The following is a 5,153-nucleotide window of genomic DNA, read 5'->3' as shown; positions in this document are numbered from 1 at the left end:
TTGTATATTTACACTTTTGTTTAAATACTAACTCCATCAATAACATGTTTTAAGTTCTTTTGAAGTACTAAGTTTTGGAAGTTACCATTAAGGACATAGGCCTTGTCTTGAAATCTTTATCCATACTTATCCTTTAAAAGTATTCTTAAGACCTTAGAAAACCAACAAGAACAAAACCCCAAAAACAACATAAACTATAAAACAACGAAGTAAGAGAAAGGTTAACTAAGCACATATAGTGCACCACACTTCATCAGTTTACGATACCCGGATTGATAATTTATGTAGAGCAATTTAAGACATTAAATTGACTAGACATCCACCCATCAGTACCTTTGCAAAAGGGTACAGTTGGCTTTCGCGGAGCCCTAACCTGCAGTTCAGGGACTTTCACGCTGCTAGGGCAGCGAACTACGATATCTCCCAAACTAGGCTAAGTGTCTTACTTATCTTATTAGCCGATCTTAGTTAGCTTCATGTAAACATGTGTTCTTACTTTCATTCACTTATCCAACACATTTACATACATTCACGCATCATATAAGCATTATAAGTGAAATTCATACCCAACATAACTAGATGCATAAACAGGAAATAAAGATGCAGAAATTGTAGAATACTTCTCTTTATTGATAATTTCGAACAATTACAGACTCGACCCACCCTGCGCACTCAGCTGCAGGGGTCCACGCACTCAACTACGGACTCCTACCCTAGGCCTCTGCACACTCAGATGCAGAGCCTCTACCTACGCTATGACCCATGACTTGGACTTCTTGCTCTAAGCTATGACTTTCTTATATGTTCAATGTCTCTTTATCTACTTAGATCTTAGCTCTTTTTATACAATCCCATGATCCGTAGACCATGGGTAGATCTTCTACAGCCAACATTACATTTCCAAAATAAGGGTGGACAAAAGTATGACTCTTTAACACCTACACACTCTGTGACCACAATATGTGGAGTCTTTACACTTGGATTACAAAATTTGACCAAAATATGGGCTTTTAGCCCCAAAACTACCCTTGGGGGATCCCGTGCCCAACACTCATGTTTTTCCCTGTAATGGATACTTCCACAGTTCCAACAGAAATTATACTATGTAAAGACGAAACTGAGGGGAAATCAACATCTTTTACCTCCACTATCGATTTGGAAAGAACCGATGAGGGATTCTCATCATCTGTCGTTGGTGGTTCGCTGGTTATTTTTTCTTATTCCCCAACCCCCTTCCTGATATAACCAAGTCCTGCCCAACGGGGTAATTCTTCTACTTTGATGGGGTTTATGATGCCCTGGCCATTAATGTCGAGGCCCTTCCCCTCATACCCCATTCTCCTTAATAGTTTGGAGCCGATTCCTGTGGTATGATTTTCAAAAACAGCGAAATCGACATCAGGAAAAATACATGGAGTCAAAGAATTACTTTTTACCTCACGAGGGTCATGCTGCAGCTTTCCAAGGCCTCTTCCTTAGCTTGCAGCTGGCGTAGTAACCTATGTTTCTCCTCTTTCTCTTCCTATAGAAGCCTTCTTAATTCAACAAGCTCTACTTGAAGACTCTAGTCGTTGCACTTCAACTCTTCCATGGCCTCATCTGTGGTTCGCAACTGATGCTGCAATCGTTACTTCTCCTCTTTCTCTTCTCACAGTAGCCTTCTTAATTCAGCTTATCTTTTTGAAGTCTCTGCTTAATCCCCTCATTTGAGGAAGGGGATGAATAATATGCATAAGCACCGGAAGATGTGGATGACGCATCGCTCTCCAATATCTCTGTCTCCACCTCTCATTTTTTCTCATATGTTTCATACATGATGTCCGCCATTTTGGACACTCGTAGGAAGGTCTCATGCATTTCTTTATCATTCTCCATGGCTACACACTCGGTCATTCACGTTCACAATTATTAACAGCAACAAGACTGCTTCTCTTCCCAACGAGCTTCAACATCCACCATGTCACCTCTTTGTGATGCGCGTCCTTTGAGGCTTATTTTCGGTTAGTGTATTCATGCAATTCGTATCAACAAAGACCTGCTCTGATACCAAACTTGATCCGGGATTTTTTTGCTTATAGATGCATCAGAATTACATGTAACAGAGCACTTAAAAACCATAGAAACATACGCATATAAAATGAAGATAAAAAGACATAATCACGCATGAGATCAAGACACAGAGATTTGATTACAGAGTTCATCCAATTTGGACTACATCTCCTGGCCCTGCTCAATAGTGGGGAGGCCTTCATTCATTAAATGGCATGAAAAGAGAGAAGTACAAGCAAATTTTACATAACACCCTTATACCTCCAATCTGGAAGATAGATGAAAAATGGAGAGCCCAACTCTAGAAACAAATAGTACCACTGAAATTCTGGCAAAAAATCATGCAAAATTGCCTATCTGAACACCCAATTCGGAGAAATGAAGCTTCTCCACCCTCTTGGAACCTCCCTGTTGCTCAAGGTGAGGTTCCACCCTACTGCTAGGTCAGGTTACTATTGTATGCAATGGTTTCTGAACTTTGTGCCAGTCCCCCCCTCTTTTCTGATGCTTACAATCCATTATATATGTTGGTGGCTACTCCTCAATCTCGTGCAGTTCTAAACAAATGACAAGTATAGCAGGCGGGTTTGTTTCATGCAGAGATTCTCAGGCCCCTGAATAGTATGTGGTAACAACCCTTTCAAACATAGAAAAACCACCATCAAATAGTTCACGGACTTTTTTCACATTAAACCTCAAACGGCATAATACTCGGCGTATTCACTACTGAAACCAACGAACAGACCCGTGCCTAAACATTAGCGATGAGCGAAAGGTGATAAAAGGCAAAACCGACAGCATTTATCAAATGCAATACAATATATATATATATATATATATATATATATATATATATATATATATATATATATATATATATATATATATATATATATATATATCGGATCCGATAGTTCTTCACAAATCAAAAATCGGCGGAATCTGCAAGTCTTACAGTCTATGAATATGCGATTGCGATATCGCAATCACAATCCTGACCACCGAGGCCCGATTTTGTACTACCTTCCATTTGCGATGTGCGATTACGATCATCACATTGCAACCTTGATTGTCGAGGGCCGATTCATAAACACTTGATCCACCTCTGATCTGTGATATGCAATATCGCAATCGCAACCTGGATCCTGCCTGGGGCCGATTTTGTAATGCTATTACTTGCGATGTGCGATATGTGATTTATCGCATTGCACTCTTGTAGCTACATTTATCAAATTTGTGACTGCTCTTGAGTTGTTGACACTCTCGGGAACATGTGATTATACTCCTATTGCATGGAGTTGCTAACACATCAAATAATCGACAGTTATTTAGTTGCACTGCTATAGGACAAACTCTACTAGACATGTTTCGAAAATGAGGCATAAGTTACAAATTTGGTTTGTTTTTGGACTAAGAAGAGGTGAATCGATTCAGTTTGGAAGATGAAGAGGTTGGCAACATGGGAAGTGATTTGTTACAGTGGAATAAAAAGAGATTAGTATTGTGAGGACAAATTGCGGAGAACAAGGAAGGAAAGGGACTTCTTTCTACAGTAAGGCTTTTGCTTCTGCCTCTCGGCTCTTGGACTTTTGGTTGTTGGACTGCTGGTGTTGTTCAGTCGCTTCACCATTTTTAGAGAGTGTGACTAGCTGTTGTGCAAGTCAGGAAGGTGTTTGTTTGTTGTGTGTGGTGATGTTGTGTAACTGCGTGGGAATTTCAAGCGCTATGAGGATGTTGTTCTATAATCTGAGTTCCTGCCTATAAAAATGCACTTGAATAAATAAAAATATTTGAAATCCTTTCTATTTTCTCATGATTATACTCAAATTACTCTCTATGTTGTGCTCTGTGATTTAGTAATTTGAATTAATTAATTTAGTAGCCAAACTCCAATGGACTGGGTTGTGCACTCTGCAACAACAATCCATATTTTGTAGGTGTTGTGAAAGCTACAGAATATGGACTACGTCATGAGGGAAACCCTTTTCTAAGTGGGAAGGAGTGTTGGGATCCTCCTTGGGGTCGTAATGGGGGGACTAGGGGCCTATTAGAGAAATTATAGTTCAAACCACTCAATGTAAGGTTGATTAGGTCCACTATGCTTGCTATTATTAATAAGGTCCATTATGATAACTAGTATGGAATAAATGTAACATGACTCCAATAAAGAAGCGACATTGGGTAGATAGGAGGTTGTTACCATTATGATTCTCTTGTTAGCTATAAATAAGGATGGAATCCTCCTTGTGATTTATGTGTGAAGTATATTATTTGGAACATAGCCCATCAAGAGATTTCCCAACCTTAAAAAGCAAGTGAACAAGAATGGATTCCTTTCATAAAAAACTAATTTTAAGGTATTTCCCCTACCTTAAGGGTTTTTATTTTTATTTTTTCACGTGTGGTTCACGGACACCCACGATCACTGGGTGGCCGCTACGTCCACAGAAATATTTGAGCTTGATCAAGGGTATCAAGCCTCGCGGCCAATAGCTAGGCCTAACCTCAAGGGCTTCGGGGAGAATTAACCCTATGACCTCCCGAACGGTGAGGCACTTATTTGACCAGTTGAGCTAACCCTTGGGGCTACCTTAAGGGTTTTTCTATTAATAAAGAGTGTAGAATTTTTTATATATCTTTTGTGATTCAATTTGTTGGGTTAAGAATCATAGCAACTACAAGTTAATTGCTCCAAACTTTTTGCCCAAGAAGTAACAATCTATATAATAAATTATATAGTGATTCATGTTGGATCAAATTTCAAATATATAAATCCCTTTCTTATAAAACAATAAGGGTAACAACATGTTTTCCTAATTTGGCAAACAATTATAGATACAAAACCTAAGCTATCATGGTTTCTACAAAGACATATCATAGTTACTATAGTGGATGCAATGACCAAGCTTTTGTCTTTTTACAAAAATAACAATGTGGATGTTCAAGTTGGTGTTGAATACTTTTTGTTTATGGACAGATAGTGTGACCACACATAGGAGTGTGATTTGCAAAAGTTAAATCTCTGTAATCTATCTTCTACATTAATATTTGTAACTTTATTGCTATCATTCTTTTTAATGCTACATATAAATTTTTCAAGCTCA

Source organism: Pinus tabuliformis, chromosome 4_1, assembly GCF_031772625.1.
Source record: "Pinus tabuliformis cultivar Carrire ecotype Pingquan chromosome 4_1, CPIR1, whole genome shotgun sequence".
NCBI classification, from domain to species: Eukaryota; Viridiplantae; Streptophyta; class Pinopsida; order Pinales; family Pinaceae; genus Pinus; species Pinus tabuliformis.
This window is presented reverse-complemented; position numbering follows the sequence as displayed.